Source organism: Bidens hawaiensis, unplaced genomic scaffold, assembly GCF_021521415.1.
Source record: "Bidens hawaiensis isolate Kalapana, Puna unplaced genomic scaffold, B.hawaiensis_p1.1 tig00010929_1, whole genome shotgun sequence".
In the NCBI taxonomy this organism is placed as follows: domain Eukaryota; kingdom Viridiplantae; phylum Streptophyta; class Magnoliopsida; order Asterales; family Asteraceae; genus Bidens; species Bidens hawaiensis.
In genome coordinates this window covers 724,101-739,408 of record NW_027491846.1, presented here as the reverse complement: position 1 = coordinate 739,408, position 15,308 = coordinate 724,101, and the positions used below count along the sequence as shown (strand labels likewise).

At 44.1% G+C, this 15,308-nt stretch overlaps 1 long non-coding RNA gene across 2 annotated transcripts; it reads right to left on the bottom strand.

Annotated features, from left to right (window-relative positions):
- Nucleotides 1–2,253: 2,253 nt before the first annotated feature.
- On the bottom strand, nucleotides 2,254–11,483 carry LOC143536850 (uncharacterized). 2 transcript variants are annotated; one of them, XR_013135946.1, is made up of 4 exons: nucleotides 11,356–11,483; nucleotides 11,136–11,174; nucleotides 9,704–9,881; nucleotides 2,254–2,347 (listed from the first exon to the last, which is right to left on the bottom strand). It is a non-coding gene; the product is annotated as an uncharacterized LOC143536850 (long non-coding RNA). The 2 variants fall into 2 exon arrangements; XR_013135947.1 differs by lacking the exon at nucleotides 11,136–11,174 and having other exon boundaries at nucleotides 11,316–11,483.
- Between the last annotated feature and the right edge of the window lie 3,825 nt (nucleotides 11,484–15,308).

Sequence of the window (15,308 nt, the reverse complement as noted above, 5' to 3'; positions counted from 1 at the left end):
CGTTCGAAATTTTGCTACTACGGCCAAAGGGGTATGTTCACCATCAACCAGAAAAAACTGAGTATGGGTCTATTAACCCAAAATGACCAGATTTTCAGTCCATGGGACCTGCATCGAATATGTTATGACCATACGAAAGAATCAGATCGATTTAATATATCCCTAGAGCTCCCCCGTGGCCCGTTCGAAATTTAGCTTCTACGGCCAAAGGGGTACGTTCACCGTCAGCCCGAAAAAACTTAGTATGGGGCTATTCACCCAAAATGACCAGATTTTCCGTCCTGGATACATGCATCGAATATTTTATAACCCTACGAAAGAATCGGATTGATTTGATGTCCCAAAAGCTTTTCCGTGGCCCGTTCGAAATTTTGCTACTACGGCCAAAGGGGTATGTTCACCATCAGCCCGAAAAAACTGAGTATGGGGCTATTCACCCAAAATGACCAGATTTTTCGTCCTGGAGACCTGCATCGAATATTTTATGACCTTACGAAAGAATCGGATCAATTTGATATCCCTAGACCTCCCCCGTGGCCCATTAGAAATTTAGCTACTACGCCCTAAGGGGTATGTTCACCGTCAGCCAGAAAAAACTGAGTATGGGGCTATTCACCCAAAATGACCAGATTTTCAGTCCATGGGACCTGCATCGAATATGTTATGACCCTACGTAAGAATCAGATCGATTTGATGTCCCTAAAGCTTTTCCGTGGCCTGTTCGAAATTTTGCTACTACGGCCAAAGGTGTATGTTCACCGTCAGCCAGAAAAAAGTGAGTATGGGGCAATTCACCCAAAATGACCAGATTTTCAGTCCATGGGACCTGCATCGAATATGTTATGACCCTACGAAAGAATCAAATCGATTTGATGTCCCTAGAGCTTTCTCGTGGCCCGATCGAAATTTTGCTACTACGGCCAATAGGGTATGTTCAACGTCAGCCCGAAAAAACTGAGTATGGGGCTATTCACCCAAACTGACCAGATTTTCAGTCCTGGAGACCTGATTCGAATATTTTATAACCCTACGAAAGAATCGGATCGATGTGATATCCCTAGAGCTCCCCCGTAGCCCGTTCGAAATTTAGCTACTACGGCCAAAGGGGTACGTTCACCGTCAGCCCGAAAAAACTTAGTATGGGGCTATTCACCCAAAATGACCAGATTTTTCGTCCTGGAGACCTGCAACGAATATTTTATGACCTTACGAGAGAATCGGATCGATTTGATATTCCAAGACCTCCCCCGTGGCCCGTTCGAAATTTAGCTACTACGGCCAAAGGGGTATGTTCACTATTAGCCCGAAAAAACTTAGTATGGGGCTATTCACCCAAAATGACCAGATTTTCCGTCCTCGAGACCTGCATCGAATATTTTATAACCCTTCGAAAGAATCGGATCGACTTGATGTCCCTAGAGCTTTTCCGTGGCCCGTTCGAAATTTAGCTACTACGGCCAAAGGGGTATGTTCATCGTCAGCCAGAAAAAACTGAGTATGTGGCTATTCACCCAAAATGACCAGATTTTCAATCCATGGGACCTGCATCGAATATGTTAAGACCCTACGAAAGAATCGGATCGATTTGATGTCCCTAAAGCTTTCCCGTGGCCCGTTCGAAATTTTGCTACTACGGCCAAAAGTGTATGTTCACCGTCAGCCAGAAAAAACTGAGTATGGGGCTATTCACCCAAAATGACCAGATTTTCAGTCCATGGGACCTGCATCGAATATGTTATGACCCTACGAAAGAATCGGATCGATTTGATGTCCCTAGAGCTTTCCCGTGGCCCGTTCGAAATTTTTCTACTACGTCCAAACGGGTATGTTCACCATAACCAGAAAAAATTGAGTATGGGGCTATTCAACCAAAATGACCAGATTTTCCGTCCTGGAGACCTGATTTGTATATTTTATGACCCTACGAACGAATCGGATCGATTTGATATCCCTAGAGCTACCCCGTGGCCCGTTAGAAATTTAGCTACAACGGCCAAAGGGGTACGTTCACCGTCAGCCCGAAAAAACTTAGTATGGAGCTATTCACCCAAAATGACCAGATTTTCCATCCTGGATACCTGCATCGAATATTTTATGACCCTACGAAAGAATCGGATCGATTTGATGTCCATAAAGCTTTTCCGTGGCCCGTTCGAAATTTTGCTACTACGGCCAAAGGGGTATGTTCACCATCAGCCAGAAAAAAACTAAGTATAGGTCTATTCACCCCAAAATGACCAGATTTTCAGTCCATGGAATCTGCATTGATTATGTTATGACCCTATGAAAGAATCAGATCGATTTGATATCCCTAGAGCTCCCCCGTGGCCCGTTAGAAATTTAGCTACTACGCCCTAAGGGGTATGTTCACCGTCAGCAAGAAAAAACTGAGTATGGGGCTATTCACCCAAAATGACCAGTTTTTCAGTCCATGGGACCTGCATCGAATATGTTATGACCCTACGAAAGAATCATATCGATTTGATGTCCCTAGAGCTTTCCCGTGGCCCGTTAGAAATTTTTCTACTACGGCCAAAGGGGTATGTTCACCGTCAGCTCGGAAAAACTAAGTATGGGGCTATTCACCCAAACTGACCAGATTTTCCGTGCTGGACACCTGATTCGAATATTTTATGACCCTACGAAAGAATCGGATCGATTTGATATCCCTAGAGCTTCCCCGTGGCCCGTTCGAAATTTAGCCACTACGGCCAAAGGGGTACGTTCACCGTCAGCCCGAAAAAACTTAGTATGGGGCTATTCACCCAAAATAACCAGATTTTCCGTCCTGGATACTTGCATCGAATATTTTTTGACCCTACGAAAGAATCGGATCGATTTGATGTCCCTAAAGCTTTCCCGTGGCCCGTTCGAAATTTTGCTACTACGGCCAAAGGGGTATGTTCACCGTCAGCCAGAAAAAACTGAGTATGGGGCTATTCACCCAAACTGACCAGATTTTCCGTCCTGGAGACCTGATTCGTATATTTTATGACCCTACGAAATAATCGGATCGATTTGATATCCCTAGAGCTCCCCCGTGGCCCGTTCGAAATTTAGCTACAACGGCCAAAGGGGTACGTTCACCGTCAGCCCGAAAAAACTTAGTATGGGGCTATTCACCCAAAATGACCAGATTTTCCGTCCTGGATACCTGCATCGAATATTTTATGACCGTATGAAAGAATCGGATCGATTTGATGTACCTAAAGCTTTTCCGTGTCCCGTTCAAAATTTTGCTACTACTCCCTAAGGGGTATGTTCACCGTCAGCCAGAAAAAACTGAGTATGGGGCTATTTACCCAAAATGACCAGATTTTCAATCCATGGGACCTGCATCAAAATGTTATGACCCTACGAAAGAATCGGATCGATTTGATGTCCCTAAAGCTTTTCCCGTGGCCCGTTCGAAATTTTGCTACTACGGCCAAAGGGGTATGTTCACCGTCAGCCCGAAAAAATTGAGTATGGGGCTATTCACCCAAAATGACCACATTTTCAGTCCATGGGACCTGCATCGAATATGTTATAACCCTACGAAAGAATCGGATCGATTTGATGTCCCTAAAGCTTTCCCGTGGCCTGTTCGAAATTTTGCAACTACGGCCAATGGGGTATGTTCACCGTCAGCCAGAAAAAACTGAGTTTGGGGCTATTCACCCAAAATGACCTGTTTTTCGGTCCATGGGACCTGAATCGAATATGTTATGACCCTACGAAAGAATCGGATCGATTTGATATCCCTAGAGCTCCCCCGTGGCCCGTTCGAAATTTAGCTACTACGGCCAAAGGGGTATGTTCACCGTCAGCCCGAAAAAATTGAGTATGGGGCTATTCACCCAAACTGACCAGATTTTCCGTCCTGGAGACCTGCATCGAATATTTTATGACCGTATGAAAGAATCGGATCGATTTGATGTCCCTAAAGCTTTTCCGTGGCCCGTTCGAAATTCTGCTACTACGGCCAAAGGGATATGTTCACCATCAACCAGAAAAAACTGAGTATGGGTCTATTCACCCAAAATAACCAGATTTTCAGTCCATGGGACCTGCATCGAATATGTTATGACCATACGAAAGAATCGGATCGATTTGATATCCCTAGAGCTCCCCCTGTGGCCCGTTCGAAATTTAGCTACTACGGCCAAAGGGGTATGTTCACCATCAGCCCGAAAAAACTGAGTATGGGGCTATTCAACCAAAATGACTAAATTTTCCGTCCTGGAGACCTGCATCAAATATTTTATGACCGTATGAAAGAATTGGATCGATTTGATGTCCCTAAAGCTTTTTCGTGGCCCGTTTGAAATTTAGCTACTACGGCCAAAGGGGTATGTTCACCGTCAGCCCGAAAAAACTGAGTAGGGGGCTATTCACACAAAATGACCAGATTTTACGTCCTAGAGACCTGCAACGAATATTTTATGACCGTATGAAAGAATCGGATCGATTTGATGTCCCTAGAGCTTTTCCGTGCCCCGTTCGAAATTTTGCTACTACGGCCAAAGGGGTATGTTCACCGTCAGCCAGAAAAAACTTAGTATGGGGCTATTCACCCAAAATGACCAGATTTTTCAGTCCATGGGACCTGCATCGAATATGTTATGACCCTACGAAAGAATCGGATCGATTTGATGTCCCTAGAGCTTTCCCGTGGCCCGTTCGAAATTTTGCTACTACGGCCAAAGGGGTATGTTCACCGTCAGCCAGAAAAAACTTAGTATGGGGCTATTCATCCAAAATGACCAGATTTTTCAGCCCATGGGACCTGCATCGAATATGTTATGACCCTACGAAAGAATCGGATCGATTTGATGTCCCTAGAGCTTTCCCGTGGCCCGTTCGAAATTTTGCTACTACGGCCAAAGGGGTATGTTCACCGTCAGTCCGTAAAATCTTAGTATGGGGCTATTCACCCAAACTGACCAGATTTTCTGTCCTAGAGACCTGCTTCGAATATTTAATGACACTACGAAAGAATCGGATCGATTTGATATCCCAAGAGCTCCCCCGTGGCCCCTTCGAAATTTAGCTACTACGGCCAAAGGGGTATGTTCACCGTCAGCCCGAAAAAACTGAGTAGGGGGCTATTCACCCAAAATGACCAGATTTTACGTCCTAGAGACCTGCAACGAATATTTTATGACCGTATGAAAGAATCGGATCGATTTGATGTCCCTAGAGCTTTTCCGTGCCCCGTTCGAAATTTTGCTACTACGGCCAAAGGGGTATGTTCACCGTCAGCCAGAAAAAACTTAGTATGGGGCTATTCACCCAAAATGACCAGATTTTTCAGTCCATGGGACCTGCATCGAATATGTTATAACCCTACGAAAGAATCGGATCGATTTGATGTACCTAGAGCTTTCCCGTGGCCCGTTCGAAATTTTGCTACTACGGCCAAAGGGGTATGTTCACCGTCAGCCAGAAAAAACTTAGTATGGGGCTATTCATCCAAAATGACCAGATTTTTCAGTCCATGGGACCTGCATCGAATATGTTATGACCCTACGAAAGAATCGGATCGATTTGATGTCCCTAGAGCTTTCCCGTGGCCCGTTCGAAATTTTGCTACTACGGCCAAAGGGGTATGTTCACCGTCAGTCCGAAAAAACTTAGTATGGGGCAATTCACCCAAACTGACCAGATTTTCTGTCCTAGAGACCTGCTTCGAATATTTAATGACACTACGAAAGAATCGGATCGATTTGATATCCCAAGAGCTCCCCCGTGGCCCCTTCGAAATTTAGCTACTACGGCCAAAGGGGTATGTTCACCGTCAGCCCGAAAAAACTGAGTAGGGGGCTATTCACCCAAAATGACCAGATTTTACGTCCTAGAGACCTGCAACGAATATTTTATGACCGTATGAAAGAATCGGATCGATTTGATGTCCCTAGAGCTTTTCCGTGCCCCGTTCGAAATTTTGCTACTACGGCCAAATGGGTATGTTCACCGTCAGCCAGAAAAAACTTAGTATGGGGCTATTCACCCAAAATGACCAGATTTTTCAGTCCATGGGACCTGCATCGAATATGTTATGACCCTACGAAAGAATCGGATCGATTTGATGTCCCTAGAGCTTTCCCGTGGCCCGTTCGAAATTTTGCTACTACGGTTAAAGGGGTATGTTCACCGTCAGCTAGAAAAAACTTAGTATGGGGCTATTTATCCAAAATGACCAGATTTTTCAGTCCATGGGACCTGCATCGAATATGTTATGACCCTACGAAAGAATCGGATCGATTTGATGTCCCTAGAGCTTTCCCGTGGCCCGTTCGAAATTTTGCTACTACGGCCAAAGGGGTATGTTCACCGTCAGTCCGAAAAAACTTAGTATGGGGCTATTCACCCAAACTGACCAGATTTTCTGTCCTAGAGACCTGCTTCGAATATTTAATGACACTACGAAAGAATCGGATCGATTTGATATCCCAAGAGCTCCCCCGTGGCCCCTTCGAAATTTAGCTACTACGGCCAAAGGGGTATGTTCACCGTCAGCCCGAAAAAACTGAGTAGGGGGCTATTCACCCAAAATGACCAGATTTTACGTCCTCGAGACCTGCAACGAATATTTTATGACCGTATGAAAGAATCGGATCGATTTGATGTCCCTAGAGCTTTTCCGTGCCCCGTTCGAAATTTTGCTACTACGGCCAAAGGGGTATGTTCACCGTCAGCCAGAAAAAACTTAGTATGGGGCTATTCACCCAAAATGACCAGATTTTTCAGTCCATGGGACCTGCATCGAATATGTTATGACCCTACGAAAGAATCGGATCGATTTGATGTCCCTAGAGCTTTCCCGTGGCCCGTTCGAAATTTTGCTACTACGGTTAAAGGGGTATGTTCACCGTCAGCCAGAAAAAACTTAGTATGGGGCTATTCATCCAAAATGACAAGATTTTTCAGTCCATGGGACCTGCATCGAATATGTTATGACCCTACGAAAGAATCGGATCGATTTGATGTCCCTAGAGCTTTCCCGTGGCCCGTTCGAAATTTTGCTACTACGGCCAAAGGGGTATGTTCACCGTCAGTCCGAAAAAACTTAGTATGGGGCTATTCACCCAAACTGACCAGATTTTCTGTCCTAGAGACCTGCTTCGAATATTTAATGACACTACGAAAGAATCGGATCGATTTGATATCCCAAGAGCTCCCCCGTGGCCCCTTCGAAATTTAGCTACTACGGCCAAAGGGGTATGTTCACCGTCAGCCCGAAAAAACTGAGTAGGGGGCTATTCACCCAAAATGACCAGATTTTACGTCCTAGAGACCTGCAACGAATATTTTATGACCGTATGAAAGAATCGGATCGATTTGATGTCCCTAGAGCTTTTCCGTGCCCCGTTCGAAATTTTGCTACTACGGCCAAATGGGTATGTTCACCGTCAGCCAGAAAAAACTTAGTATGGGGCTATTCACCCAAAATGACCAGATTTTTCAGTCCATGGGACCTGCATCGAATATGTTATGACCCTACGAAAGAATCGGATCGATTTGATGTCCCTAGAGCTTTCCCGTGGCCCGTTCGAAATTTTGCTACTACGGTTAAAGGGGTATGTTCACCGTCAGCTAGAAAAAACTTAGTATGGGGCTATTTATCCAAAATGACCAGATTTTTCAGTCCATGGGACCTGCATCGAATATGTTATGACCCTACGAAAGAATCGGATCGATTTGATGTCCCTAGAGCTTTCCCGTGGCCCGTTCGAAATTTTGCTACTACGGCCAAAGGGGTATGTTCACCGTCAGTCCGAAAAAACTTAGTATGGGGCTATTCACCCAAACTGACCAGATTTTCTGTCCTAGAGACCTGCTTCGAATATTTAATGACACTACGAAAGAATCGGATCGATTTGATATCCCAAGAGCTCCCCCGTGGCCCCTTCGAAATTTAGCTACTACGGCCAAAGGGGTATGTTCACCGTCAGCCCGAAAAAACTGAGTAGGGGGCTATTCACCCAAAATGACCAGATTTTACGTCCTCGAGACCTGCAACGAATATTTTATGACCGTATGAAAGAATCGGATCGATTTGATGTCCCTAGAGCTTTTCCGTGCCCCGTTCGAAATTTTGCTACTACGGCCAAAGGGGTATGTTCACCGTCAGCCAGAAAAAACTTAGTATGGGGCTATTCACCCAAAATGACCAGATTTTTCAGTCCATGGGACCTGCATCGAATATGTTATGACCCTACGAAAGAATCGGATCGATTTGATGTCCCTAGAGCTTTCCCGTGGCCCGTTCGAAATTTTGCTACTACGGTTAAAGGGGTATGTTCACCGTCAGCCAGAAAAAACTTAGTATGGGGCTATTCATCCAAAATGACCAGATTTTTCAGTCCATGGGACCTGCATCGAATATGTTATGACCCTACGAAAGAATCGGATCGATTTGATGTCCCTAGAGCTTTCCCGTGGCCCGTTCGAAATTTTGCTACTACGGCCAAAGGGGTATGTTCACCGTCAGTCCGAAAAAACTTAGTATGGGGCTATTCACCCAAACTGACCAGATTTTCTGTCCTAGAGACCTGCTTCGAATATTTAATGACACTACGAAAGAATCGGATCGATTTGATATCCCAAGAGCTCCCCCGTGGCCCCTTCGAAATTTAGCTACTACGGCCAAAGGGGTATGTTCACCGTCAGCCAGAAAAAACTGAGTAGGGGGCTATTCACCCAAAATGACCAGATTTTACGTCCTCGAGACCTGCAACGAATATTTTATGACCGTATGAAAGAATCGGATCGATTTGATGTCCCTAGAGCTTTTCCGTGCCCCGTTCGAAATTTTGCTACTACGGCCAAAGGGGTATGTTCACCGTCAGCCAGAAAAAACTTAGTATGGGGCTATTCACCCAAAATGACCAGATTTTTCAGTCCATGGGACCTGCATCGAATATGTTATGACCCTACGAAAGAATCGGATCGATTTGATGTCCCTAGAGCTTTCTCGTGGCCCGTTCGAAATTTTGCTACTACGGCCAAAGGGGTATGTTCACCGTCAGCCAGAAAAAACTTAGTATGGGGCTATTCACCCAAAATGACCAGATTTTTCAGTCCATGGGACCTGCATCGAATATGTTATGACCCTACGCAAGAATCGGATCGATTTGATGTCCCTAGAGCTTTCCCGTGGCCCGTTCGAAATTTTTCTACTACGGCCAAAGGGGTATGTTCACCGTCAGTCCGAAAAAACTTAGTATGAGGCTATTCACCCAAACTGACCAGATTTTCTGTCCTAGAGACCTGCTTCGAATATTTAATGACCCTACGAAAGAATCGGATCGATTTGATATCCCAAGAGCTCCCCCGTGGCCCCTTCGAAATTTAGCTACTACGGCCAAAGGGGTATGTTCACCGTCAGCTCGAAAAAACTGAGTATGGGGCTATTCACCCAAAATGACCAGATTTTCCGTCATGGAGACGTGCATCGAATATTTTATGACCGTATGAGAGAATCAGATCGATTTGATGTCCCTAGAGCTTTTCCGTTCCCCGTTCGAAATTTTGCTACTACGGCCAAAGGGGTATGTTCACCGTCAGCCAGAAAAAACTTAGTATGGGGCTATTCACCCAAAATGACCAGATTTTTCAGTCCATGGGACCTGCATCGAATATGTTATGACCCTACGAAAGAATCGGATCGATTTGATGTCCCTAGAGCTTTCTCGTGGCCTGTTCGAAATTTTGCTACTACGGCCAAAGGGGTATGTTCACCGTCAGCCTGAAAAAACTAAGTATGGGGGTATTCACCCAAAATTTCCAGATTTTCCGTCCTGGAAACCTGCATCGAATATTTTATGACCTTACGAAAGAATCGGATCGATTTGATATCCCTAGACCTCCCCCGTGGCCCGTTCGAAATTTAGCTACTACAGCCAAAGGGGTATGTTCACCATCAGGCAGAAAAAACTGAGTATGGGTCTATTCACCCAAAATGACCAGAATTTCAGTCCATGGGACCCGCATCGAATATGTTATGACCCTACGAAAGAATCGGATGGATTTGATATCCCTAAAGCTCCCCCGTGGCCCGTTTGAAATTTTGCGACTACGGCCAAAGGGGTATGTTCACCGTCAGCCCGAAAAAACTGAGTATGGGGCTATTCAAACAAAATGACTAGATTTTCCGTCCTGGAGACCTGCATCGAATATTTTATGACCGTATGAAAGAATCGGATCGATTTGATGTCCCTAAAGCTTTTCCGTTGCCCGTTCGAAATTTTTCTACTACGGCCAAAGGGGTATGTTCATCATCAACCAGAAAAACTGAGTATGGGGCTATTCATCCAAAATGACCACATTTTCAGTCCATGGGACCTGCATCGAATATGTTATGACCCTACGAAAGAATCGGATCGATTTGATATCCCTAGAGCTCCCCCGTGGCCCGTTCGAAATTTAGCTACTACGGCCAAAGGGGTATGTTCACCGTCAGCTCGAAAAAACTGAGTATGGGGCTAGTCACCCAAAATGACCAGATTTTCCGTCCTAGAGACGTGCATCGAATATTTTATGACCGTATGAAAGAATCAGATCGATTTGATGTCCCTAGAGCTTTTCCGTTCCCCGTTCGAAATTTTGCTACTACGGCCAAAGGGGTATGTTCACCGTCAGCCAGAAAAAACTTAGTATGGGGCTATTCACCCAAAATGACCAGATTTTTCAGTCCATGGGACCTGCATCGAATATGTTATGACCCTACGCAAGAATCGGATCGATTTGATGTCCCTAGAGCTTTCCCGTGGCCCGTTCGAAATTTTTCTACTACGGCCAAAGGGGTATGTTCACCGTCAGTCCGAAAAAACTTAGTATGAGGCTATTCACCCAAACTGACCAGATTTTCTGTCCTAGAGACCTGCTTCGAATATTTAATGACCCTACGAAAGAATCGGATCGATTTGATATCCCAAGAGCTCCCCCGTGGCCCCTTCGAAATTTAGCTACTACGGCCAAAGGGGTATGTTCACCGTCAGCTCGAAAAAACTGAGTATGGGGCTATTCACCCAAAATGACCAGATTTTCCGTCATGGAGACGTGCATCGAATATTTTATGACCGTATGAGAGAATCAGATCGATTTGATGTCCCTAGAGCTTTTCCGTTCCCCGTTCGAAATTTTGCTACTACGGCCAAAGGGGTATGTTCACCGTCAGCCAGAAAAAACTTAGTATGGGGCTATTCACCCAAAATGACCAGATTTTTCAGTCCATGGGACCTGCATCGAATATGTTATGACCCTACGAAAGAATCGGATCGATTTGATGTCCCTAGAGCTTTCTCGTGGCCTGTTCGAAATTTTGCTACTACGGCCAAAGTGGTATGTTCACCGTCAGCCTGAAAAAACTAAGTATGGGGCTATTCACCCAAAATTTCCAGATTTTCCGTCCTGTAAACCTGCATCGAATATTTTATGACCTTACGAAAGAATCGGATCGATTTGATATCCCTAGACCTCCCCCGTGGCCCGTTCGAAATTTAGCTACTACAGCCAAAGGGGTATGTTCACCATCAGGCAGAAAAAACTGAGTATGGGTCTATTCACCCAAAATGACCAGAATTTCAGTCCATGGGACCCGCATCGAATATGTTATGACCCTACGAAAGAATCGGATGGATTTGATATCCCTAAAGCTCCCCCGTGGCCCGTTTGAAATTTTGCGACTACGGCCAAAGGGGTATGTTCACCGTCAGCCCGAAAAAACTGAGTATGGGGCTATTCAAACAAAATGACTAGATTTTCCGTCCTGGAGACCTGCATCGAATATTTTATGACCGTATGAAAGAATCGGATCGATTTGATGTCCCTAAAGCTTTTCCGTTGCCCGTTCGAAATTTTTCTACTACGGCCAAAGGGGTATGTTCATCATCAACCAGAAAAACTGAGTATGGGGCTATTCATCCAAAATGACCACATTTTCAGTCCATGGGACCTGCATCGAATATGTTATGACCCTACGAAAGAATCGGATCGATTTGATATCCCTAGAGCTCCCCCGTGGCCCGTTCGAAATTTAGCTACTACGGCCAAAGGGGTATGTTCACCGTCAGCTCGAAAAAACTGAGTATGGGGCTAGTCACCCAAAATGACCAGATTTTCCGTCCTAGAGACGTGCATCGAATATTTTATGACCGTATGAAAGAATCAGATCGATTTGATGTCCCTAGAGCTTTTCCGTTCCCCGTTCGAAATTTTGCTACTACGGCCAAAGGGGTATGTTCACCATCAGCTAGAAAAAGCTGAGTATGGGTTTATTCACCCAAAATGACCTGATTTTCAATCCATGGGACCTGCATCGAAAATGTTATGACCCTACGAAAGAATCGGATCGATTTGATGTCCCTAGAGCTTTCCCGTGGCCCGTTCGAAATTTTGCTACTACGGCCAAAGGGGTATGTTCACCGTCAGCCAGAAAAAACTTAGTATGGGGCTATTCACCCAAAATGACCAGATTTTTCAGTCCATGGGACCTGCATCGAATATGTTATGACCCTACGAAAGAATCGGATCGATTTGATGTCCCTAGAGCTTTCCCGTGGCCCGTTCGAAATTTTGCTACTACGGCCAAAGGGGTATGTTCACCGTCAGTCCGAAAAAACTTAGTATGGGGCTATTCACCCAAACTGACTTGATTTTCTGTCCTGGAGACCTGCTTCGAATATTTAATGACCCTACGAAAGAATCGGATCGATTTGATTTCCCAAGAGCTCCCCTGTGGCCCCTTCGAAATTTAGCTACTACGGCCAAAGGGGTATGTTCACCGTCAGCTCGAAAAAACTGAGTATGGGGCTATTCACCCAAAATGACCAGATTTTCCGTCCTGGAGACGTGCATCGAATATTTTATGACCGTATGAAAGAATCAGATCGATTTGATGTCCCTAGTGCTTTTCCGTTCCCCGTTCGAAATTTTGCTACTACGGCCAGAGGGGTATGTTCACCATCAGCCAGAAAAAACTGAGTATGGGTTTATTCACCCAAAATGACCAGATTTTCAATCCATGGGACCTGCATCGAATATGTTATGACCCTACGAAAGAATCGGATCGATTTGATATCCCAAGAGCTCCCCCGTGGCCCGTTCGAAATTTAGCTTCTACGGCCAAAGGGGTATGTTCACCGTCAGCCCGAAAAAGCTGAGTATGGGGCTATTCACCCAAAATGACCAGATTTTCCGTCCTGGAGACCTGCATCGAATATTTTCCGTCCTGACGCCACCCCATGGCCCGTTCGAAATTCTGTCAGTATTACCAAAGGGGTATGTTTACCGAGCCGGAGAAATAACTGAGTGTGGATCGAACCACTGAATCAGATCGAAAATTCGGTCTTGGAGACTGCCATACATTATTTTATGGCCTTAAGAAAGAATCGGATCAATAATTATGCCCTCACGCCACCGTTTGGCTCGTTCAAAATTTTGCCAGTATTTCCAAAGGGGGGTAGTACACGAGCCGGAGGAAAAACTGAGTATGGGTCGAACCACTGAATCGGATCATAAATTCGGTCATGGAGACTGCCATACATTATTTTATTACCCTAAGAAAGAATCGGATCAATAATTATGCCCTGACGCCACCCCATGGCCCGTTCGAAATTCTGCCAGTATTGTCAAATGGGTATGTTCACCGAGCCGGAGAAATAACTGAATATGGATTGAACCACTGAATCAGATCGGAAATTCGGTCTTGGAGACTGCCATACATTATTTTATGGCCTTAAGAAAGAATCGGATCAATAATTATGCCCTCACGCCACCACGTGGCTCGTTCGAAATTTTGCCAGTATTTCCAAAGGGGGTAGTACACAAGCCGGAGGAAAAACTGAGTATTGGCCGAACCACTGAATCAGATCATAAATTCGGTCATGGAGACTGCCATACATTATTTTATTACCCTAAGAAAGAATCGGATCAATAATTATGCCCTGACGCCACCCCGTGGCCCATTCGAAATTCTGCCAGGATTGCCAAAGGGGGTAATACACGAGCCGGAGGAAAAACTGAGTATGGGCCGAACCACTGAATCAGATCATAAATTCGGTTATGGAGACTGCCATACATTATTTTATTACCCTAATAAAAAATCGGATCAATAATTATGCCCTGACGCCACCCCATGGCCCGTTCGAAATTCTGCCAGTATTGCTAAAGGGGTATGTTCACCGAGCCGGAGAAAGAACTGAGTATGGATCGAACCACTGAATCAGATCCGAAATTCGGTGTTGGAGACTTCCATACACTATTTTATACACATACGAAAGAATCGGATCAATAATTACGCCCTGACGGCACCACGGGGCCGTTCGAAATTTTGTCATTATTGCTAAAGGGGTACGTACACGACCCGACGTAAAAACTAATGATGGGTCGAATTACTGAATTGGTTCATAATTTCAATCTTGAATTATATTAAATAATAAATTTAATCAAAAAGAAGTTATAGATGTGGTATGAGCAGTCATTATTTTGTTATTTGTTATAGGTGATACAGTGTTTACACATTAGACTATTCTCATTCATAACTCAACTAACCCAAACTTTTTATTAGAAAACTAATTTCTCTTTCTTACACATACATAACCAACTACTTCCTAGATTTTCACTAGCATTAACAACCCAGCCAAAAAACACTTTTTATTATAAAATATAATAGAAATTTATAAAAAAAAAGTTATAAATGAAAATAAAATATAGACTAAAATTAAAACTTAATTACCATTAAAAATTTAATAATTAGAAATGAAGTACGATACCACAAGTTTTAAATTAATTGTGTTTTAAGTTATGATATTTAAAGGTAATTTTATTATGATATTTTAATTTAGTTATATTCTAACTTTATTATTAAAATATGTGGTCATAGGATGTTTTGGCCGGTTAATAGTGGATAGGATTTATGGTGTCCAATTTAATTGCCACATAAGCTAGTTGTCCTTTTCATTTTTAGCAGATCGTTTTCATTCATCTGTGACCAATATTAAATTGTTGTAAATAAAAGAAAAGGAAAGAAAAGAAAAATAAACACACCACACACATATAGTGGCGACAAAACCAATCAAAGGTAAAAGAGGGCATGGGTATATACCTATTTTTTAAGAAGGAAAGGATAGTAGTAATATTATTATTATTATTATTATGTGGAGCAGAAGAAGAGAATCAGAATCATCAGAATCATGGTGGTGGTTGACGGGAGGAGGAGGATTGGGATGGGTGACGTACACCCTGGCTGTCGTAACCCTAATCTCTCTTTGTCAATTTCATTTCTTCTTCTATAGGAGGACTTGGAGGAGGAGATTATTATT